General features: G+C 43.5%; 1 protein-coding gene and 1 long non-coding RNA gene across 2 annotated transcripts in view; one reads left to right on the forward strand and one right to left on the reverse strand.

Annotated features, from left to right (window-relative positions):
- Positions 1 to 25,540, forward strand: part of TPK1 (thiamin pyrophosphokinase 1) — a 448,208-nt gene that overhangs the window by 89,438 nt on the left and 333,230 nt on the right. The gene's annotated exons all lie outside the window — the stretch shown is intronic.
- On the reverse strand, positions 573 to 25,337 carry LOC308569482. The gene is made up of 3 exons (XR_014000745.1): positions 24,561 to 25,337; positions 21,340 to 21,437; positions 573 to 762 (listed from the first exon to the last, which is right to left on the reverse strand). It is a non-coding gene; the product is annotated as an uncharacterized lncRNA (long non-coding RNA).

The raw sequence follows: 25,540 nt of genomic DNA on the forward strand, positions 1-25,540 counted from the left end.
TAGGTAAAATAAGAGGAGAATTCCCTGGATGCCTAGCTCCAGGTTTGGGGCAAGTACTCTTCGGTGAGAGAGCTTCAGCAGAGAATTAAAATCACAAAACATGCAGGTTCTGTCTCATAGCACTCTATGCAGCAGCACCTGAACATACCTTAACAAGCACCTCTTTGAGTCTGCATGTGCCTTAAGATCAATAAGAAAAATCCTCAGCTGGGCCCCACAACCGCCCCCATTCACGGAGGCATTGTGGAGCAGGGCTTTTTCAGCTGATGTCCCACTGCTATAGCATTTGCTTCCTAAGCAGGCTCACTAGACACCCGTATAGTCATTGCAAATCTCCTCAAAAGTGTTTTCTTCTCTCTTTTTTTAGAAAAGGCCATGAGAAAGTAGGCTTTTCATGTCTGAATTGGGAATTGTAAGGAAGCATTTTTATTGCCTTAAGCTGCAGGGTTTTGATTAGAGGGATGTTAAGAAGAGGTATCTAGATGGCATTGCCTGACTGTGCTGGTTGAATGGTGCACTTCAGGAGAAGATGTGAAAACCAAGCATTTTATCTCCTCAAGGCATCTTGCTGCACCTAAAAGCCATTTGCAGTCTGGTTTGTTTCTTTTTTGGGGAAATATAATTGAACTTCCTCTTTAGCTCACACCTGAGATGATCCCCTCTGCTGTGCCAAAGCAGGTGGTGGTAGTCTCCAGCTCTTCTAACAGTTTTCTCCTGCTCAGTCTGCTCCGTAGAGATGTTTCAAGCAAGTCTTGGCCATTTCTGTTTTTAAAAGAACAGAATTACAATTCCAGCTTATTTATTTTATGAAAGGTCATTTTTGTATACCTTTAAGAAAGAGTTGTCAACACTTAATACATTGTTCAACGGGCATATTGAGCTGCAATCCTAACCACACCTATTCAGAAGTCCCATTATGATTTCAGGTAGGGTGAGGCAAGAGGCTATGAGTGTTATTTCTTAGGTTACTGGAAAACGGCCCAGGTATCAGTAGTCCAGGCTACAGGAGGGCTGGGTTGCATGATCACAGGAATTTCATCAGAGCTATTGGAGCACATGCAGGGGCTGCGGTTCAACTGTTCAACTGAGGTTCAACTTCATGGATTCCAGGTGACCAGGTATGGATCTGAGCCCCATCCTTGTAGCATCCTCATCGTTAGCCATGGCCACACTGGAAGGTACTGCTTTAATTAAAGGGGGCCAGCCCTCTGGAGTGATCTCCCGCAGTGGATGGGTGGGAGAATCTCCACACTGGAGTGGAGCCCTGCAAACTGTCATTGCCAAATCCTTGGGCCACTGGTCCCCCGGGGTTATCTAGTTCTTGTTCTGGCTTCATCGCCTGAAGAAAAGGAATCTTGACTCCTGGTCCCTAACACTTAGCATCAAGCTACATATATCTCTTTCTTCATCTGTATGATTTGGACAATGGAGCAGGGGGCTGTGTAGTATTCCTGCTGAGAATCACCCACCCACACACAAAAGCTTTTATTTCATAGAATCATAGAATCATAGAGTTGGAAGAGACCACAAGGGTCATCGAGTCCAACCCCCTGCCAAGCAGGAAACACCATCAGAGCACTCCTGACATATGGTTGTCAAGCCTCTGCTTAAAGACCTCCAAAGTAGGAGACTCCACCACACTCCTTGGCAGCAAATTCCACTGTCAAACAGCTCTTACTGTCAGGAAGTTCTTCCTAATGTTTAGGTGGAATCTTCTTTCTTGTAGTTTGGATCCATTGCTCCGTGTCCGCTTCTCTGGAGCAGCAGAAAACAACCTTTCTCCCTCCTCTATGTGACATCCTTTTATATATTTGAACATGGCTATCATATCACCCCTTAACCTCCTCTTCTCCAGGCTAAACATGCCCAGCTCCCTTAGCCGTTCCTCATAAGGCATCGTTTCCAGGCCTTTGACCATTTTGGTTGCCCTCCTCTGGACACGTTCCAGTTTGTCAGTGTCCTTCTTGAATTGTGGTGCCCAGAACTGGGCACAGTACTCCAGGTGTGGTCTGACCAGAGCAAAATACAGTGGCACTATTACTTCCCTTGATCTAGATGCTATACTCCTATTGATGCAGCCCAGAATTGCATTGGCTTTTTTAGCTGCCGCGTCACACTGTTGGCTCATGTCAAGTTTGTGGTCAACCAAGACTCCTAGATCCTTTTCACATGTACTGCTCTCAAGCCAGGTGTCACCCATCTTGTATTTGTGCCTCTCATTTTTTTTGCCCAAGTGCAATACTTTACATTTCTCCCTGTTAAAATTCATCTTGTTTGTTTTTGCCCAGTTCTCTAATCTGTCAAGGTCGTTTTGAAGTGTGATCCTGTCCTCTGGGGTGTTAGCCACCCCTCCCAGTTTGGTGTCATCTGCAAATTTGATCAGGATGCCCTTGAGTCCATCATCCAAGTCGTTGATAAAGATGTTGAATAAGACCGGGCCCAAGACAGAACCCTGTCTTGAATGAAAAAGTTGCAGACTCTGGGCTTGCCTGTGTCATCACATCTCATATGACATGCGGCACCATTGAAGTGTTTGGAACAGTCAGTGTACAAAACTTTGACTTTGCAGTGTTTAGTTACATAGCTTAATTGAACTGAATTGGACCTCTTTTAAAAATGAAATATATATCTGTATAATCCCCCAATGAAAATGCACAAAAGTAGAGTTTTATATCCATGCCTGTATCAGCTGAATGACACTAAACTAGTCAAAGGGATTAAAGATGAAGGTCTCTGAAAATGTTCAGAAGTCTGCTCGCCTTCATGGTGTGGCAGCGTCGCTCAATAGTGGAGACTCCTCCTAGGCCTGGATGTGGGATCCCAAGATTGGCCTCCTGTCTGGATGGGGGGTGTGGGCATAAGCCCATGCTGCTTATCAGGACTCGGGTCCTAGCCTGCACCCAAGATTGGTGAATGGGGGTGCAGGCTTGGATGTGGGCTGGGCTGGGGGGAGAGCTGATGGAGCAGGAAGGCATCCCTCAGGTCCGTGCCCTGACTATTTAAACAACTCACACCTTACCTGTTCCATTCCTTGCTGGGTTCCCTACATACCCTCCCTCAGTTCAAGTGCTTACTTTATGACCTGGCTCTGGCTAGCGGGGTCACCATATTCTGGGGCCAGGTAGGAATTTGTCCACCAGGCAAATTGGTTCCAGCCTGGTGGTTTTGCCTACCTCAAAGCAACCGTCACAACTTGTTTGGGCATTGGGGCAATCTCATGCTTGGATGGAGGGGAGGTTGGAGTCTGTGCCTGCCCCTCCAAATGTGGGTGTCCTGTTAGAGGGATCCGGGCAGAGGGCCAGGGCCAACAGCACTCCCCCAGATGGCGGTTACTGCGGGTGTTGCCCTATTTAATGCAAGTCTTAGGAACCCCTGCTTGGATTGACCATAGCGTCACTTCCAGAGGGCAGGCCATTGCCCAAGCCAAACCTCTTTCAACTGTATTCAGTAATGTTGTGGCCTGTTTGAATCAAAAAAACTAGTCTCTGTTATTTTTGATTTGCTGGGGGTTGGGGACTGGGGAGCACTACGCCTAGGCCTGCAACTGTTCAGAACTGAAACACATGTACAAGATGCCTTGATTCATGATCACACTGCAGAATAATAGCTGCCAGTTACTGAAGCAGAAACAAATTGAAAAGAAGATGTAAAATTTGTTTTGAAGAAAAGTATATGATTGCTACATCGAGGACCAGCCAAGGCATTTTGTTGCCCAAGGAAAAGGACAAGATACCACCACCCCCTCTCCATGTACAGAAACCAACCATATTGATAGTGGACTCTTATTTCAGCTCCAGGGACGGTATAGCCAGATATGTTTGTGGGTGAAAAAAGCTCTGTCCCCCCCCCCCCCAGCATCAGATCCCCAGAGAGGGATGCCTCCTTCTCTCAACCGAACTGCATCTCCTGCTTGCTGATTCCACCTAAACATTAGGAAGAACTTCCTGCCAGTAAGAGCTGTTTGACAGTGGAATTTGCTGCCAAGGAGTGTGGTGGAGTCTCCTTCTTTGGAGGTCTTTAAGCAGAGGCTTGACAACCATATGTCAGGAGTGCTCTGATGGTGTTTCCTGCTTGGCAGGGGGTTGGACTCGATGGCCCTTGTGGTCTATTCCAACTCTATGATTCTATGATTCTAAGCTACGGTGCATCCCTAAAAATAAGTTAGGGCACTTCCAGACTGCTGATATTTGAGGGTGAGATTCAATTGCATTCAGGCCAGACAATCGAATTTGGCGTTCTGGCAAAACAACCCATCTTCCAAAATATTTTGACTTTTTGCAGAATGGAAAGTGAAGGGATAATGCACTATAAAGTATGAAATGACGATTGCTTGATGCAACACAAGTATAACTTTCCAACATACCAGAATGAATGCCCATTAGAGAGTGGGCACTGTATACCCTTCTTGCAAATTTTGTGCAAGCAAATCAGGATGAATGCTCAGAAAACAGGCTGTGTGTAAGAGAAGTGACCTGCTATTTCTTTTGAAAAGAGTATTTATCAGAACAAACACAAGAGCTGAAAAACCTCACACAGGCCATGCTTGCAGAAAACCCTAAGGCAAAGCATGGCTTAGTGTGAACATACCCAATGTGCAGGCTTCAGGGAAGGAGAGCATACTTGCAATAGTCTTCTTCCCCAATCCCTTCAAGTCAGTGTAGCATGGCAACTGAGCCAAGGTTTGGCTTAGCATGACATCTGTTGTACAGAAGGAAAAGGGGGGAGGGGGGATGTTTTCCTAGAGCACCTCCTCAGAAAGTGTTTCTTTTAAAAGTGAAAGTTACCAGCCTGGTTTCAGATATTTGCTGTAACGTTTATTCTGCTCAGAAAAGAAAATGGGTTATACTTGCATTCACTTTGCATTGCTGGAATGAATAAAAAATATCTTTGCTCACAAATGGAAACCAGTTCCAAATATATTAGACTTCCTCTGGATGAAAGGTTCCTATACTCCTGATCTGATGGTATGCTATTAGGCTGAAAGCATGGGAAACAGAAATAACAGGCTGTCAATCCTTCCCTTTGTTTGGTGAGAAAACAAGCGGAATAATATAGCTTTCCAATGAACAGGTAACAAAAAGCTAGTGTATGAGTGATTCACAAATGTGCAGCTAACTGATACAACTCTTCGCACTTTGGACTAATGTCTGAAGGGGTCATTGCATCTCACACACCTTCCTAATGCACCATTTCCCCCTGTGGTCATTACAATGACACTCTGAAAAGCAGTTGTGTGAGTTGCTCTCGTGCCCTCTCTTGCCTAAGAATACATGAAACCTGTTCTTTTATTTCTGTGGAAAATTCTGCCTTCTCCCATGCATTCAAGGCATTTACTGGCAGAAGCAGATATGCCTGTTTACAAAACCAATCCAAATTATTGTTGTGCATTGTGTTATCATCTGCAATTGACTTATTTACACATCATGTCCCCTATTCAAAAGCAGCAACTTCTCTGTAAGCAGGAGCTGAATCATCGTTGTGCATCACATGTGCAATTGGCTTATTTACACATCAGAATGCACATTCACTCATTGTTTCTTTTGTGCATCTGTTAACAATATTCTCAGTGTTCAGGAACTTTGACCACAACTGCAAATGTATGAATTTCACTTTGGGATTAGAAAATCATACATCATTTGTCTCTTCTCCCTAATATCTTAACCCACCTTGAATCACTCATATCAGGAGCAATATACTCCTTGTTGCTTCTATTATTTTTCCAGCCAAGCAACTCTGATTCTGTTTAATACTCATGGTTTTAAATGTTACTGCTTTGTTGCTTTCAGCCCACATACTCTGTCAGAAAATGTCTTCATCTTCTCTTTTGCCTTTATCGTTTAACAATTTTGGGATGTTCCAAAAAACTGAGAATCCACAAATGTTGAAATATCACAAGAATGCAGATATGGTAAGATACAATATGTATAAAGAAGGCTGATCGCCAAAGAATTGATGCTTTTGAATTAAGGTGCTGGAGGAGACTCTTGAGAGTCCCATGGACTGCAAGAAGATCAAACCTCTCCATTCTGAAGGAAATCAGCCCTAAGTGCTCACTGGAAGGACAGATCCTGAGGCTGAGACTCCAATACTTTGGCCACCTCATGAGAAGAGAAGACTCCCTGGAAAAGACCCCGATGTTGGGAAAGATGGAGGGCACAAGGAGAAGGGGATAACGGAAGACGAGATGGTTGGACAGTGTTCTCGAATGAGTTTGACCAAACTGCAGGAGGCAATGGAAGACAGGAGTGCCTGGTGTGCTCTGGTCCATGGGGTCACAAAGAGTCGGACACGACTAAACGACTAAGCAACAACAACAATACAGTGGTGCCCCACAAGACGAATGCCTCGCAAGACGGAAAACCCGCTAGACGAAAGGGTTTTCCATTTTTGAGCTGCTTTGCAGGACGATTTCCCCTATGGGCTTGCTTTGCAGGACGAAAACGTCTTGCAAGTGTTCCGATTTTTTTTCGCTTTCCCCCCCTTTTTCTAAGCCGCTAAGCCGCTAATAGCCTTTTAGCCGCTAAGCCTTTAATAGCCGCTAAGCCTTTAATAGCCGCTAAACCGCTAATAGCGCTAATCCGCTAAGCCACTAATAGGGTTGCTTCGCAAGACGAAAAAACCGCTAGACAAAGAGACTTGCGGAATGGATTGATTTTGTCTTGCGAGGCACCACTGTATGTATTGTGCTGTTCTCTAAAAGGAAGGAAGGAAGGAAGGAAGGAAGGAAGGAAGGAAGGAAGGAAGGAAGGACAGACCTCCAGAATTTTCTGAACAAGATTTGCAACTGATAAAATTGCACCATTTAAACAGAATTTCACTTGTGCTTCTTGTGATAACTGGCTTTCTATTGCAATTATAGTAGCTTGCACTGCCACTGTTGTCAGCTGAGGTATTTTAAATGCAGAGGTATTTCATGGATCTACTAAATATTTACATATTGCCCTTGATATGTAGATACATGATGTATTTTAAAGCATCTGTTTAATTGGTGTATGTGTTTTGAGAGCAAAATAGTGGAATAAGCATGCATTCTAGTACCCCAATTGAAATCCCTGGGTTTGCTTAGATGCACAAAGCTCTTGCCCATTTAGTTTAATGGAAAGGACAGGACCATGTGAACAACAGAAACAAACAGGACAGCCAATTTGGTAGGGCACATCACATCTCTAAAAGAACTGAGTGGATCCAGCTATAATAGAAAAAATTGAGGCATTTGCCGTGCAAAAGAGCATTCTGGGCCATGTAGAATGTACCTTCTCTTTTCATTTGTAAAAATACCATCAGTTGAAAAGTCGTGTCCTCCCTAAAAGAGGGCACATGTTGCGGTGAGACCTGGAGACTGACCTCCTGTGTTGTGGGTGGGTTGGATTGGTTAGCCACAACACCCGATTGGTATGTCCCTCATTGTTGGATTTAATCTGGCCAATGGGGTGCAGTCTAAACGGATCGAGGGACCTATATATACCCATGCACGTGACCCAGAGCTTCTTCTTTCGGCTCATGCATTCGGAACACCTGCCCACCTCTCCCTACTTTTAGGGCTTGTTGCGCTTGACCTTGCTATGCCGTCGTGTGTCGTCTGTCGTTGGGACAGAGGCACGGCAGGAATTTTCCCCACTTGGCTGATTGGCTGTTGCCATTTGGGTTTCGCCTGCCACGTAGCAAATCGTCACAACTAGTAAGATTGCGGATAGGGTCTGGTTCAGGTGATAGGGGAGGGGGAGTGGTCTCCTCATCCCTATGTGAAGGGTATTCTGTTAAAGGAATCCAGGGACTCAACTGGTTTGGTCAACCCCTGAAAGGGGGTTGTGCCCGTGCCTGAGTCCAGGGGGGCATCTGGGTGGTGGACATAGCCTGTTCCCGGCTTTCCGCCTATCCAGGTGTTCACCCTAGGCTGACCTATGCTGGTGCCCTGGGTCAGCGCTACCTGCAACGGTGCAGGGAGCTAGTCGAACCAGAGCCTATGCAACCATTCACTTTCTGTAATCAATAAAGTTGTGGCCTAAATTCTGCCAAAAACCAAAATTAAAATTTGAGTCATGTGTGAATTTATTTAGGGGGGAGGTCTCTGGAGCTGAACACGCAAAAAAGCTGTTCATCTTTTTTAAAGCAGTATGTTGGCATAGCCTTGTCTGATAAAATACCAATCAGAAAGTCAGCAGAAATAGGAACTTGTTATTTATGGGCAGTGGCTTTAATTCATAAAATGGGTAGATAGAAAATCTTCACTTTGAAATAAATGTTTGTTTTCAGTATCAGCTTGCCTTTCATAACACCACACACTTGCAGCAGGATAGCTTGGCATAATTCTGGAAGGAATCTGCAGCGACTGACGTCTTCTCAGCCAGAAAAGAAATGAATGAGTTGCAACCTACACATCTAATTAAAAAGAAGAAGCCTAATAGACACAATTTGAAAAGTCACTTTTGAGGACTTCCGGGTTGGCGCGACCGGCTAATGGCGGATTCCCTCCGAGCTCCGGAGGGAATCGGCTTAGCAGGGGGCTGGGTCTTGCCATGCCGGCGACACGGGGACCCTTAAAAACCACGGGCACGGAGCCCGTGGACATGGTGACTCGGCGGGCACCGTAAGTGCCCTCCCGACTCGTGAAGGAGCCTTTTTAAAGGCTACGGAACGGGTGCCGGGGAGTGGCGTGGTGCTGTGAGTCCTCCGCTTCCCCTGCCGAGCAAAGCCGCATGCCATTTGTCGGACAGCGCTGACTTCTTCCTATTAAATTTGGACCTAAAAGCAAGAACAACAACCCGTGAGTAATTTGAAAATTGGATTACAAATATTTCGATTTTGGATCTGGCACGAGCGGGGGAGGTGAAAAAAAAGGAAGTCCGTCTCCCTCCTATTGTAAACAGTTCAAAGCAAGGACCTGTCAACTAAGGTTGCGGGAAGAATTGTCGTGATTGGATAAGGATATAAATTCCACGGTTTTAAAGGACTAAGTTAATGTGCTGGAGGACTAGAGTTTACTTCGTTTGGATTAAGTACCATTTTTCTCAAGCCCGGGAGTAACCCGTGTAAAGAGCCTGCTGAGGATCTACAGGAACTTTTGACAGCTGTCAAACTAGCTGTCAAAGTTGGAAAAACTGAAAGCTGAAACTCTAGCCGGTTATATTGCTACAAAATATTGAAAGCAAAGAAAGATTGATACAAATAAATCTGACTTTTGGATCGGAAGGGAAAAGAACACTAAGTAACCAGAATCCCTCTAGAGGGGATTCTTGGACATTACAAGAATGGAACTAAAACAGGGAATACAGGAAATACGTGCTGGCTTGAAAAAGCTGACCTTTCTCGTGGGAAAGTTGCGAGAGATGAATGAGAAAGGCCATGTTTTGTCTACGAGCCCTTCAAACCCGAAGTTAACTGAAAATATACCTATTGAATTGGAAAGGGACTCGATGTTCAAAACACAGGCAGCTGGACAAGAAAAAGAACCAAAGATCGAGGAGGAAAAGACATCTGCCAAACAGGAGGAGCTGAAAGAAGGGATGGCTGAAACGTCACAGAAGAGAAAAGAGAGCTGGAGACCTGCCAAGAAGAACTTAAAATTGACCAAGGTGAAAGTTGGACTATTTGGGACATATAGACTTAAGAAACAGAGTTGGAGCACCACCTTTAAACAAGCAGGCCTCGCTGGAAGAACCATGGTCAGCATTGGGAAAATACTTCTTAGATCCTGGGTGTTTAGTATGAGAGACTTTCGAAGAAACCGGCTGAAAGGGACTGAGAGAGATTTGCGAGCCTCGGACGTAAGATCACCAGACTAAAAAGATGGACTAATTGGATTTTGGTTAGGGATTGAAACCGGGGAGAGAAGGGTGGGATTTAGAAATCCAAAGGGGGGTTTGTTTTTCGTTTTTGCAGTATAAAAACTATAGGTTTTTATCATTACAAGAATGGTGAATCCGTGGAGGGGAAATAGTGGCAACCTTAGGAAAGGTATCTTTTTAAACTTTATTTTTACATCTCTGTTTCCTCTCTTTATATAGGGTCAAGGTATATACTTTAAAAACTGCTAAGGTATAACAATGAATTAAAGTTTAATTCTACTACAAAAAACTATTTTAATTAAATCAGGGTTAAGTGATTTTAATAAATTATATTTTAGGACATTAAGGGAAAAACTTGCTTGAATAAACAACTGGAGCTGGAATACAATAAGGGGAGACGTGGGGAAGTCTTGAAAAGAAGTTATTGAAAATGAGTGTTAAAAGGTGGAAATTTCCTGTGTCGTTTTTTGTTTTTTCTTACGGTTTTCTTACTCTTTTCTTCTCTCTTTTTTCTTTTCTGTTCTGTTATTTGTAACCTTTTGAAAATTTAATAAAGATTATTATAAAAAAAATAAAAAATGAAAAAGTCACTTTTGAAAGCACAGAGCATGATTTCATCAGCTGCTATTATGGAAGCCCCTTCTAGTCAGAAAAGTTAATCACAAGCACAAAGAAGCCACCTCAAGGCTTGTTTCTTCTTGGGCGTGGCCATGCCTCCCCTCTCCCTTCTCTGCCTCTGACAGGGTCCTGAAAGTATCTTCCATTTCCCCAAAGAGCTTTGTTCTGATCCCATTGGAGCAAGTTGAAGGTGTTCTGGCTAGTCAATGCCTTTTCATTAGATTTTGAGGTTTGAGCTTTTTTTCAAGTTTTAAGACCTCTCTGTCTTTAATTTAGTTGTGCAATGTGTGTTGCTGTGTGTTTTGCTTTGTATTTATATTTTAACCATTCTTGTGTGTGTTGCTCACAGAACTTTGGTTATGGGGTGACAAAGCGAAAGTGTAAAATCACAAATGCTTATTTAAAGAAACTGCAAAGCATGTTTAATCTATTTTAGTATTTTAATTCTTGTATGTTTTAAAGTAGGGTTGTAAACTGTTCTTGATTTTACTATTTTATCTTTTGTAAACTGCTCTGAGTAGTTGTTCTTTTACAATCAAGCAGTATATGCATTTTATGAAATAAATTAATAAATAAACCTCTTGATGGGTGTAGATAACTGCCCATCAAAGCCTGTTAGCTGACAATCAAGTTATGCAAAAGATGGTTATAGCTAAAGAAGAACATAAAAATGACTTTCTGGATCAGGCCAATTGCCCATCGAGTTCAGCCCTGTGCACTTGCAGTGCCCAGACAGATGTCTGTGGGAAACAGATGTCTGTGGTGGAGTCTCCTACTTTGGAGGTCTTTAAGCAGAGGCTTGACATCCATATGTCAGGAGTGCTCTGATGGTGTTTCCTGCTTGGCAGGGGGTTGGACTCGATGGCCCTTGTGGTCTCTTCCAACTCTATGATTCTATGATTCTATGAAACCAGGGAGCAGAACATGAGTGCAATGACACTTTCTCCCCTCCTGTGGTTTCCAGCAACTGGTATTCGGAAGCCTTGCTGCCTCCAGCTGTGGATGGCAGGGCAGAGCCATCCCGGCTAGTAGCCATTGATCCTCCTCTCCTCCTCTCTGAATTCCTCCTCTCTGAATCCTCCTCTCTCTGATCCTCCTCTCCTCCTCTCTGAATCTAATCCTCTTTTAAAGCCATCCAAGTTGGTGGCCATCACGGCCTCCTGTGGGAGAGAGTTCCATAGCTGAACCGTCTATTTACGTGACGCAACCTAATTGCACTTAGGTTGCAAATAGAAGGTACTGATGGCTCCTGAATATTCCAGGAGACCTGTAGATGGCTGCAGAATCTTATTTTCTACTACAGGGTAGGGGAACATGTGGTCCTCCAGATGTTGTTTGTGTCCTGGCTCTCCTCATCAGTCACTACAGTTTATAAATGTTTTATTTATTTCAAGTTTTAAAGGTTTTATTTTTTAAAATAAGTACAGCATCCCAACACGAGTCTATGGGCTACAAATCCATAAGGCATAGCAGAGATCTACGATACATGTCTAGGTGTAAACTAGGTTGCTGTTCCAAGAATCAGCACAAGTACCTGCACTCTCCTTTTGAAGATCAGGGTGGGCATGTGCTTGATGTCCCAAGCCTTGGCACTGGGCAAGCAAGTGGGCATTCCTCCATAGAGGCTGCATGTGAAGGGTGTGCTCACACTGGTGCCGTTGTCTCCATGTCTTGGAGACATGCCAGAATCAATGGGGCCAGACTTATCCCTAAGCACCTCCGCAAAAGGGGATAGCTCAGAAGGGGAAGGTGTCTGAGAACTTCAGCAGTTCCTCACCCCTTCCTCCAGATCCAGGTCTTTCCCTCCTAAACAGCTAGGGCTCTCCTGTGGGCCAGACTCCTTCTGGGTTCCCCAAATCCCACCCCCCAGCCAGCCTTCTACCACCTCCCCCAGGGTTAAACTATTCCAAATCTCTGGTTGCTTCTCACTCCTCCTCCTCATCTAGCCAGCCTCTCCCAGACATCTCCAGAAGGCTCATACCAGAATGATACTAGTTTCCCTTGACTCCATCCTCTATGGCTTATGGTTAGCAATGATGGAAGCTACAAACCTGTGGCATCCAGAGGGCCACAAGTTCTGCAACCCAGGTTGAATAGTTTAAAATGCTGGTTTGCTTTCTCAGGTTCTACACAAAGGGGGTGGTGCTGCCAAAGGAGATTTTCTACGTTGTTTGTAATACCATTCGGATGCTTCCATGTGTGCAATCAGCTTTCATCTGATCAGTTTCATAGTAAGGCTTCAAACCAGTGCCTGTGGCATACTTTCCCTTGTTATTTGAAGTTTGGTATACCTTTTTTGGGTTGGAGAACTGCATCACAGATTTGGAGAAGTGTAACTTTTTAAGGATAACTGCATTTTGGGAAGTTCAAATTAGGTCAGCTTGCATTAAAAGAGAACTGAACCTACTGACCTCGTTATCCCTTACCTTCAGTTTGGAGATTCATGGCATGGGGCATCAGCCTGCCAGTCTAGTAGTTCATGACCACGACACATTTCAGAAGCATTTCAAGTTTACTGTTTGACCTTCGGGGCATGGAGTTAACCTAATGGTGGGTGGGAAGAGTTTCAGTGCCCAGCACACACGTGTGATGTCACACGGCAGAAGCAGGTCCAATGGGACCCACTGTGGCCTCCAGAAGGCCTGCTGGAGCCCTCCCTAGCTGCAGATAGGCTGGATGGAGCCTGTTGTAGCCACAAGATGGCCTGGCGGGCGTGGCGTGGTCTCAGGAAGGCTCCGCCTGCAGTGGAGGCAGAGGCTCCAGCTCAGTCACCACCATGGCACCAGCATGGGAATAGCAGGATTTTTGTGGGGGGGGTAGGCTTTTGTCAGTGGGGGCAGAACCTCATATTTGTATTTTTTATTGTTTTTGATTTATTTAGGGGGGCAGGTGCCCCCCCTTGGCTACACCCATGGGCACCAGATAGAGGAAAGGAGTGGTGGGGTTGGGGCTGGGCACCCACAATCAAAATTGCATGGGTGCCCAGGACCCCAGGGGCCCCCAGAGATGGTGCCAGTGATTTCTGGGATTAGATGCTCTCAAGCAAAATTTCTGCTCTAGTTCTTGAATCAGGTATACAAAAGCCATCTCTAAAACATGATTCTCCATGTGAAGGCTAAGGAAGACAAGCAATTGCTGGAGATTCTGATGTGAGCATGACAGACATGATGGAGAGCTTTCCACTGTCCTTATCGTTTCCGACCTAGCTGTTCCTAACTGTTCCTAAAGTTCCAAAGCAGGACATGCTAGGGACACACTGTGACATTATCTCGTACAAATATCTGTACTAGGGGCCCAAGACAGTTGACACAATCATTTTGGGTGTATGTGCAGTGATGATGGAGCATATAGAAACTGCTTTTCTGTTCACTGTCCATCCCTTGCTTGGCATTTGTTGAGCCTGGTGGATTAGGAAGTATTTTAGCTCGGTTGCGGGTGGGATCTGTAATCTGCAGTCAGGAGCATCCACTCTTATAACCTATTGCAACTGGGTCAAGAGACAAGTTTCTATTTCTTGTGATACATGGCTTCTTCACAGATGTTCTCTCTCTCTCTCTTTTCCCTTTTAATGCTGTTTAACATTCTGGTATATATTCCCTGGCCTATTTGTTGGATTAAATATATAGCCTTAAGCAACAGAGAAAAAGCCGACACATTTCTCAGTGTAACCTTAAGATGTAATGTGCATTTATCCAAAATCGGTACCATTTTTCTTCTTTACCTGAGACATTTGTCATCAATCTTTTGAAGTGAGTCAAGTGGAAATCTAAGTTGTCATTCATGCATAATATTATATCCACAGCTTACTAGCAGCAAATGTTTCAAATCAGCTAACTGAAGCCTTGAGCATCTTGCTCTTACTAATGGAACTTTCCTCTTGTGCCATGATTGTCATGTTAGTGAAGAATAAACTTAAAAACCTACCTTCCAGTCCTAATGCCTTGGCTTGGGGAAATGGTACACTAAGTAATATAGTAGGAGGAACATGGGTTAGCCTATAGACCCAAAAGATTAAAGCCACATCCATGTGCAGGACTGCTGTCAGCACCTGCAAAGCAAGAGCGCACCACTGAGGCCTTTCCCAGCCTGGTCATCTAAGCAGAACCAGCCAGCTGGATCAAGCCACCATTTTAATTCCCTACAATGTGGTGGAGCATTGTGGAGTGAGCATTGCTGGTGTCTGTTGCTGCCTTCTGTTGCCATCAGGTGAGCCTGCCAAGGCCCACCTGAGGGCACTTTGCCCAGGGCCCCCTAAAACTTGGATCTTGCTTAATCCATGTGCTTAATCCTTGGATAATCAGATTTGCTTGTTTGTTTATCTGGTTCCTGCACTACTTGTACACCCACTCGGATCTTCCACACATCGTGGTCCACAAAAGTAAGAATTTAAAAGCAGGAGAGCAGAAACAACTAGCTCACTTCGGAAATTGAAATGAATCGCAGGGGCTTTAGCAACAAAGTAAAATGTAAGATTGGACTAACAACAGATAAATTAATAGGATATGAATTTGCTGAATTAATTTTTAAAATAGGGATACAAGAACGGGAGACGTGAGGAAGTCGGGAAAATAAGCGAATTGAAAATGAGAAATTAAGAAAGAGGGAATTTTTGTTTTTTTTGTTACTATATGTGTTTTTACCTTTTTTCTTTTTCCTTGATGTGTTGAATGTTTGTATTTTTTGTATTGTATTGTTTTTTGTGATTTTGTATTTTCTTTGTCTATGTATGCTTGTCTACTGTGAAAATTTAATAAAATATTTATAAAAAAAAACAACTAGCTCACTTCATCTGGTTCAATCTATCTAGTTCAGCATGGTCATGGCCCAGGATTTAGATCCAGGAACTTGTGATCCATAAATGAATCCTGGGACCCTGAAGATCAGGAAGACCTTCTCTCCCTGGACTTTTTCTTCTCTGCTACTGAAGGTGAAGGTGGATCATGGTGCCTCCAACCCCTGCTCCCAACAAGGTTTCCTTGCCCATATCCTCAGACACTAATCACTCCTCCCCAGAAACTCCCTCTGCTCTTGAGACCCTACCTTCACGACCACACCAGTCCCAGAGGTAGCACAGGACAACACACCCTCAGTGGAGCACACACCACAGGAACAGAGCAAGCACCATTTGGCCAAGACCTCCACCTCCCAGGACTGGGCACCTGCCTCCCCTAGGGGTGAAACCAGGCTTTATTTCACCTGAGTCAAAGACCCAGGTGCCTCAGTTTGGCACCCCTATGCACATTTGCGTGCACGCACGCACGCACACGCACAGGCTGGGAGCCTCAATGGCGCCTCTCTGGAGGCTTCACCTGGGGCAAAAAACCTGGCTACCACCCCCCTCCCCAATAGCTACGGCTCTGTATCTCCAGCTGGACTATTCAGCTGGAATAGCAGTCCAGGGCTCTGGCTCCCTAACTAAGGCCATGTTGGTTGACCTACTTGTGTCTCTGGTTTCCACAGTTCTGTAGCAGAGGTGCTGACTATAGATCTCCACTGCCTGCTGCTTGCCCACCTGTCTTCAGAATCCTGAAGTCCACGGACGGAACCCCAGGGGCTTTCTAGCACCATCCACTTCTGCCTGTGGGCATCAAACATAACCAGGAGAGCCATTCTATTTCTGGGTAGGGCCAGTCAGGTGCCTCTGGCAAGTCTGAGGAGACATGGCAGTGGGCAGTTGTGAAACTGGCAGGCATGTTTCCAGTCCACATGCATAAACAGCTCCTTTGCATACCACTTCTTTTTTTTACATTTGGCAGCTACGGAGAGTGGCCAGGAATAAGAAGTAAACAATGGAGTTACAATTGTTGCTTCCAAAATTGGGTGTGCATAGGAGCTGAAATCACCCGACACCCTCTTGCTCCACAAAACCTCACATTTAGAGTTGTATAAACAGGGACTATCCGTTTCTTTGCACAGTGCATATGAAACTGTACAATAATGTATCAGGTGCCCAGTGACAAAGCATTGCAAAGGTAATCCAAACAAGTACCAAATTGCTGTGGGAGACATAGATGGTGAGGAGAGTTTCATATATAAATTCATATAGTCATAACTGTAGAGTTTCCCCTCCTCTTCTTCAATATGAGGTTGTGATATGCCTCTGGGGAACTGTGGGATTCTGCCTGTGTGAAGTCAAATTGCTGAACAACAGATATATCAGTTTATGAACACTGTCAGAGAGAATCTGGTTTTTATCCCATAATCTAGATGCCAATGCAACTTCTCATTGTGCTTGGACAATTGCCTCACCATCATTCAAACAAACATCCTTGCTGTGGCTTTTGTATTTTATATATCGTTGTGATTTGCCATGATTATTGGAGGACCTCTATCATCTTCACCTTCCATTGTGTACAGAAATATCTCTTCTGCTTGTCTATCATTTACTCTTTCATCCCTCTGAGTTTGCAGAGACTAAGTAAAGTGATGCGCCACAAGACATCTGAAAGAAACAGATAGTGTTTCTGCTTGGCAGGTTTAACTTCCAAGACAGCATGCATTTTGCCATCAATGCAGATAATTTTGATAGGTGCCCTTGTGGGTAAAAATGCTTCCCCTGATACTGCTAATATCAGACTGTGTTGTACTTTAAACATACTTCCGCTCTTTGAATGACATTAGACCCACTGTGAAGCAACAGGTACAAGCAGACTTAATGTGTGACACTTATATTCAGTTGCAGTTTCAGCACAAAAGGTCTTTTATCTTCATGAGTAAACAGTACTTTTTGGCTCCATAATAAAATGTGTTCTTCAGAAAAAGAAAGAGAAGAAAGAATACAGAGGGATAAACCCCCAGCTTTGATTAAGAACTACTTTATGGACACTTTTCTCCTTGTCAGCTAAAATAAAGGGTTTTGCAGCTGAAATCAGTGGTGCCAAAGTGAAGAGGAGACAGGGAAAATCAGACCCTGTGATGAAAGCATATTTGTTCTGAGAAATGTGTGTTATTCTAAGTGAGCCAGTATTATACATGAACCGTAACAAACATTATGATATCACTAGAGACAAAAATCTGCTTGGGTGGGATGTATTATTTATACTGCCAATGAAACTGCTGGAGTTAGTCGACTTGCACAGTTAGATATATTAGGTGTTCTGAAAATACTACTATTAATAAGCAGTTTGCTACACAAACTTCCTATACAAGAGGGAATAAGTCTTTTATGCACCATGGCTTGTTGGGAATGCACGGTGGATTAGCAGTTCTCTCTCTCTCTCTCTCTCTCTCTCTCTCTCTCCTGGGTGACATAGAGACACTCTTGAAAATGGCTACCAAGTTCTTGAAAATGGTGCCGAATTCTGCCCTGTCTCCCTGCCACATTTACAAACAGCTGTATTCTTTTTTGTCATCTTCATAGGATGTGCTTCCTTGCCTCTGCTCACCAACACTGGCTGCTGCCATCAAGAGCAGGGAAGTCCACCCCCATGGCTCCCAGAACATATGGCTCCCTCTTTACTGCTTCAACCCGAATTGCTTCTCTGAAGATTAAGTCAAGCACCACCTCATTCCCTTGTACAAAGCTTCTGGGCTCTTCCAGTCAGCACAGTTTTTGTTCTGTAGAAATGATATCCCTACAACTAATGAGAATCTTTAGGATCAGATTGCCAGATCCTGCTGAAGCACATGACCTGAAGACTTTCCTCTTCCCACCTATAGCAACTGCAAGAGGTCTTCATCCAAGGCCCTTTTCAGCTACCTCAGATGAAGTACAGCTGGTGGCTGTGAGCAGAACGGAGTATTCAGTAGTGGCACAAATATAAGGGCCCCATGAGTCACTGGGTCTATAACTAAAAAGCCATTGCGATGCACCCAGAGAGCAACAGGTCATACTGCATCCATGTGGCTCACGTGAGAACATGAAACTGTTTTGCTATTATTATTAAATTTATTTATACTTGCCTTTTCCCCTGACAGAGACTCAAGGCAGTTTACAGATAAAAATAATAAGAACAGCTAAAAACATAGGGGGTGGGAATCATTTAAAAACAATTAAATGAAAGAATTGATAGAATCAAAACTATATACAGTAGAAATATAAACATATATTAAACCATACAAATAATTACAATTTTAAAAAAGCACGGCACCAGTCCTTTCAATAAAAGCAGTTGGTTCCCAAAAGCCTGTTGGAAAAAGAAAGTCTTCACCTGCCAGTGGAAGGAAAACAAGGAGGGAGCCAGTCCAGCTTCTCTAGGGAGTGAGTTTCAAAGCTGGGAGCAGCTCAGCCAGTCTTGCAGGTACCACTCCTCCCACCTCAAACACCGCTGCCAGATTTATAGTGATTGACAATGCAACCCTGTTATCAGGGTACCTAGTGTTAGGGGCACAGTTATGTATGATTGAGGAATCCACACAGCAGTTTTTGAACTTTATGAATTTGCATGATATCGAATGATTCAAAAACGAGTATGTACATATTTCATTACAGTACATGGTTTGCATAAACAGTACATATAATTAAAATTATTATATGTAATTTACTAGCCAGATGCATTGAGAGATTGTAATGGAATGAACTTTCATTTGAAAACTGTGAAACACTAGTGAAATGGGTGCAGGGGCCGGTATGTGCACAGAAATCTGCCCATCCCTCAGTCTGATACATGCCAACTGAGAAGTAAGTCCCGTTGAGTTCAGTGGGACTCACTCAAAGGTAAGTCTGTACAGGACTGCAACCTTGACAGGTGCTCCTTATCACTTTCTGCTTATCACTTCATGGTAAAAAGAGCATTAATATAAACTTGTTTTTACAGTAGTTGAACTTACTGCTCTTTCTCCATCTAAATTCTGCATCTATACAGCATTACACACCAAAATTATAAATGTTCTAGCACATTTAAATTGTGAATAGTAGCCATGGATGTATGGCAGCAGGCAGTGGAGTTGACAAGCCAGTATTTCATTAGTTGTCCAAATTCATCATACTATATGCATGAATAAATTTCACTTAAAACAGTAAAATTTCATGCACGTTTTAAAAAACACCTTTAAGATGGCTTAGGGTAAACAGAGACTGCTAAATATCATTTTATATATGTCCTTATATCGGGAAGGGTACATTTTTCACAGTTGCTCTGAATTTTGCAACAAAACAAGATGGATATGGAGCCATCTGATGCTAAATCTTGTTCAGGTGTTTAGCATCTAATTTAATAGAACAGCATGTGATATTCCAGCAGAAAACTCATTAAGGAAATTTAAGATTCAGAGATTTGAGAATCCTTAGTGCCTGTCAGACAGTGAGATGCATTCAAGGGGATATTTTGGTCAGGAAGCATTCCTTCCTGCCACCAGGGCGCTATTAATTTCACCATGAAATTGTTGCCTATCATTCTCAGCATGCATCGCATAAAGAAACTTCCCCTATCTTACTGTTGGGGAGGAAATTTAGACTTAATCTGTAAGCAGTTCAAAGAATGAAGAGAATAAGGCCCAGTTTTAGACTCCTGTCAGGTAGTCCAGCCCATCCCTGCCCTGCCCTATGCTGGCAATACTCCAAAGGCAAATGGTGTGGGTAAGGCAAGGACAAAGTTGGTATGGGAAGGAAGGAAGCCATTCTCTTGGCCTTCTGCTTTGCAGATGTTGCAGCTGTATGGTAAAACCAGAGCGCAGGGAAGCAGCTGCCACACTGCAATGGCAACACGCAAATCAGGCTAGAGAGAGATTGTCACATAGGACCATAGTCACATCTGGTTATGTGCATTTGTGTACATTTAGAAACCATTACTAGAATGCACATTTCACAGAGAGCAACCAATCAATTGCTCAACCAAATCACCTCAAATACATTTTTCAATTAATTTGCCTTAGATCACCCAAATCAGTTGAATTAATTCAGCCATTACTCTGCTCCAATTAGTGGCATAGGAAGGGGGTGCAGTGGGTGTGGGCCACCCCAGGTGTCATCACTCGGGGGGGGTGACAATAAGGCAATAATATGTGTTTTTAATTTTTTTAAAAAAACAACAACACATTTTTGGGGTTCATGATACTTTTTTGAAAAAATAATATTATTTAAAACAAGTTTAATAACTTTGTCTGACAATTAATTAACTTCAACAAGTCAACATAATACGTATTGAAATTTTTTAGTTCAGTCAACAAACACAGCAAAATGCAGCAGAACTCGACTCTGTGTAGTGGAGAGCGTATGGATAAAGAAGGGAAGGTGTTTCTTTCCGCCGATTCGCCGAAGTCTGTCTCTGCAGTTTGTACTCAAGCGAGATGTAAACAACCGGTGACTCATCATCATTCAACCCGCAACCAATCCTATCTGCGTCATTCTGTTGAGTTAGTTGTGAATTATTACTGAAGCTTATAAGTGTTGAATTTATTTTTGTTACATTTTTTAGTTCATTGATTCATTGTGATAATCCTCTTCTCTATGATATTGAGTTTGGTAAGTAACATAAACATTACTTACCATGCTATTTGTCTGTATACTATTTGTTTGTATTTGGGTGAGCAATTGATTGGCTTGCTTTCGGTGAAATGTAAATTCTAGTAATTCTGCATCACTTCTCCTGAAGAAGGCCACACCAAGCCACCTGCTCCTCCAGAGGCAGGCCACGCTGGCCTCCACCATCTCCAGAGAGGTTGTGCCGCGTCTCCTGATGTGCTGCAGACAGGGAATGCCTCCTTCTGTTTGTGGGCTCGCGCCGCAGTAGAACCAAAACACACCTGTCTCTTGGTCCCTCGCTCTGACATGACCAGTCCAGGGGAGCAAATTCAGGACATTCATGATTGGGAACAGAAGCCGGGGCAGCTTCTCCCAATTCGTGATGTCCTGAAAAAATTGGAACACTTGAGGTGTCTTAGTGCCTCAGTCTTTTTTTTAAAAAAAATAATTTTTATTGAATGATTTTATGTTACAAAAAAAACCCAATACAACCATACTACCACTAAATATAATTAAGAAAGAAAAATTACATACATCAATATCAGTCCTATCTGGATTGCCTTTCAGTTTCCTGGCTCTCATGCAGTCCATTACTGAGGCAAGACGCTGGTCCAGCACATCCATTGCGTCACCTGCAGATATAGAGGAGACGTAGAGCTGTGTGTCATCAGCATATTGCTCCAGAAGGATGCCATGGTCGAGTGTGTCAAAAGCCTCTGAGAGGTCAAGGAGAATTAACAAGGACATATTTCCTCTGTCCCTCTCCCAACGGAGGTCATCGTACAGGGCAACCAATGTAGTTTCTGTGCTAAAATTGAGCCTAAACCCCAATTGAAATGAATCTAGAAATTCAGTTTCCTCCAAGAGTGCTTGGATCCAGTTTGCCACCACCCGCTCAAGAAATTTACTGCATTTGATGAGCAGAAAATATGTCTGGTTTGAAAAACATGTTAAAAAATCAGATTTTTGGGAATCTGGCTGAAAGTATGAAATCTCAACCTATTTGAAAATAATTATGTTAAATTGTGGAAGGAGGTTAAGAAAGAGTTGGAGATATGGGAGAGAATGAAGCTTTCCCTGCTAGATAGAATTTCAGCCATTAAAATGAATTTATTGCCTAGGATGCTGTTTTTATTCCAATCAATCTCAATTGTAAACAATTCAAGCTGCTTCAAAGAATGGAAAAAAGACATTTCTAAATTTATCTGGAGGAGGGAAAGCCAAGAATTAAGCATAAAATTATTATAGATATAAAAGAAAGAGGGGGCTTTGGTCTGCCAGACTTGCAAATGTATTATGAGGCAGCTTATTTGTGTTGGTTAAAAAACGGGTTGCATTGGGCAATGCAGACATCCTGGATTTAAAATGAACCATGGAAAGAGAAGAAGGGAAGCCATTGGATATTTTAAAGTTTGTAAAATGTTTATTTGAAATTGTAAAACAGAAAATTTAATAAAAATGATTATAAAAAAGTTTACTGCAATTATTTATTGCTTATTTGTAAATAAGAACTTAAGAAGCCCACCCTCACACTGGATCAGACCAAAGACTTGCCAATGTTTAAATGATATTAGGGTTGCCCTGCACCCTCTTTTTCCCAGACATGTCCTCTTTTTTGGGGGGGGGGGTAAAATTTCAATCTGGGTGACTTTTTTAATTTGCCAACATGTACTGGTTTTTGCAAACAGGGCCAGGAAGTGTGTGTGCAAGTATCACTCTTTACCTTTCCTATCTCTATGGTGGATGCTGGGATTGAACTCATTATCAAATGGCGCCGTGGAAGGTGAGGGGCTCCGTGTCCTCTTTTTTGCTCTAAAATGGCAACCCTAGATGATATATAGTTGGAAAGATGCTTACACAGCCTGCTATTGTTTACCCCTTTCCTACAGTATTTCTTCTAACTTTTCATAATGAACAGCAGCTACTTCTCTTCACCATTGCCTGTACTCAGTTTGGCTGCCTTTGCAGTTTGCTGCTGGATTCTCTTTAATTCAGTTGTACCCCCTCAGCAAGGACTAATTGTCCAATTAAAAGCTACATCTTAATAGAAATCACCAGGCACCAGCATTTCAAATCACAACATCTTAAACTGCTAATTGTGGTAATTACTATCATTGGAAACATTGCTGGTTCTTGTATCTGAGGAGCCTGGTCCTCTGCGTCCTCATGTCAATAGCAGCATTCTCAACGTGCTAATGTACATTAAAAAAAACAGCCTGCGTCAGGATGTGTAGCCAGATCTTATGCACATTTACACAGAAGTAAGTTGCATTGGATCTAGCAAGACTTCCTGTATGAGCCCACAGGACAATTGCAGCCAGCAGGTCGGATGCTGCTCCCTTGCCTTCGTTAATGGAAGTGCCAATGTCGCCAGCAAGAAGCGGGACTTTTACAGTTGTTGGCCTCAGGCTCTAGAATACCGTCCCGGGTGATGTGTGGCCCAGCTCCAGTCTGGCCTTGCTTTAGAGAGGCTGCAATACAACTGTGGGTGCTTATTTGATTTGATTTATTATATTTCTATGCTGCTTTTCATTCAAATGAATTGCAAAGTGGCTTGCAAGCAACAAATAACAATTACATAATAGAAAATTATAAATATTAAATCATGTAGAATAATTAACAATCTATAAAGCACTATTGGTAACACAACTAAAAAAATAAGCTAAACAGCACAATTACAACCAAAATCATATTACAGGCATTCATGATCTATAAAACAATACTAACTTTAACAAAATAACAACCAAAAAATAAACCAAGCAATGTTGAATTCATAAACACATGGAAAATTTAATAAATACTATTTTTTAAAAAAAGAATTAATATACACATTCTCCCCACCGCGTGACTCATAATCTTCCACTCTATTCGGCTCATTAAAATGGCGCGTTGTGTCCTTTTTTGGTACATGCACGTGCACATGCACCAGGCGGTGGCAAGGTGTGTAAGGCCAGCAGAACTGTGCCCGGCCAGCCCTCACCACCAATGCTGGTGAGGGCGCACATACACAAGGCAAGGCAGAGAAGGTTCACAGAGCCCGCAAGCCAGCTCAGCCCTGGCCACCGAAGCCAAGCGGGGCTGCACTGTGCCCCTGCCCGCCCCTGCAGGGAAGAGCCTGGCCAGCCAATGTAGCCCTTAGCAGGCAAAACTCCCCACCACCCCACACCACCACCACGCTGGCCAGGCAGCCATTCAGTGAGGGGGCCAGGGATGCGGTGGTGAGGCCAGGCCAGCAGGGCGGGACAGGGATCCCTGGGGGGGGTGCCTGGCTCACGAAAATCATGCACCTGCGCTCTGGCTCCTCTGCTCCTCCATGCTACGTCCCTGCATTGGAATATACAGACACACAATGCCCCTTCTAAAGGTTCCTTAGGCCGGAGGTGGGGCAGGACAGGATAAACCAAGCCCCCCACGATGACAGACAAAGTATCTCTCCCCTCACTGTTCTACCTCTGGAATTAGCTCCCTTATGAAGATGAAGCTTACTTTCCCCCAGTTGTATTCACTGCATACTGTATTGGTGGATTTACATTTCTGAGCACAGCTCTGCACAAGATACAAGATGCAGTACTGCTTTTTTCCTTCTACAGACTGTCTCTCTTCATCACAAAACGGCTGGAAGCAATTAGTGCTACTCACCTGCCTCAGCTCCAGTGTTTCCTTTACAGCTTAAGTGTTTTCCAAATATGTAAACAGTTATGACTTCTGCAGTGATTTAATTACAGGAAATGAGAGTGATTGCCATCATATGTTACCTGCGAAGATTTGAAGGTGTGATATCTCTGCTGTGGGGAAAGAAAGGCAGAGGCCATCCATCACACTGGCTGTCCCTATCGCCACCTTCCCTGCTTGGTGAATATTTTAAAGGTAGTGCAGTTAAATGGCCTTTGAAAAGAGTTACGACTCGGCGTTCTTCCTAGTTTTGTACTGAACTGTTATCATCATAGTTAAGTAGATTTTGAATAAGGAGGCAAAATAACTCAGGGACGGACTTTTAAGGAAGTCGTTTTTAAGCTTTCCTCCTTTGGAGAGTCTTTTCAAATCAAGACCAGTCTGCCTAGGATGATAAACACACAATGTAAGCCAACACATAAACTCTGCACGCATAAACTCCTGGGTTTCAGAGGCTTTCGGGGTGTGGTGGGAGGGTGCTGGCCACCCTTAGGATGCTCATTATCACCAGGCACAAACAGAGAAGGCATTCAACGGTGGGGGAATATTGACTGCAGACAGCAACATGTCCTTCTGAGAAGTTTGTCTGCCATTACTTGTATTTTGATTGTTAAATCCCAGAGAAGCCTCCAAGAAGCTCCAAGTCTCTTCCAGCTTCCTTTTGTAGGGAGGCTGGGTGCAAAATATATGTTTAATGTGCATAAAATGTTTGTGGAGGTTTACATTTGCAGAATATCTGTTTTGCAGAGATCTGTAGGAAGCATGGAAGGCGCTTGTGCAGCTAAAGCTGCAAAAAGGGGATGGTCTCTTTATTTAAGTGTTTCTGTTAATTGATGACTATCCATAGCAGTGACTGGAGGAGGAATGACTGCTGAGAAGAGCACGGAGAGAAGAAATGCCATGGTGCACCTGCAGTAGCACAAATGCACGTCTTCACTTGCCCCAACTGCAGCAAAACGTTGGTCTCTACAGCCACAGCAGGTGCTGCAACCTTCCAACAGTTTGACTTCACTCCCCAAAGGTGCACTTCTCTATTGTCTCCCGAGACAGGCAGATGCCAACC

This window comes from Podarcis bocagei (assembly GCF_964188305.1).
Source record: "Podarcis bocagei genome assembly, chromosome: 12".
In the NCBI taxonomy this organism is placed as follows: Eukaryota; Metazoa; Chordata; class Lepidosauria; order Squamata; family Lacertidae; genus Podarcis; species Podarcis bocagei.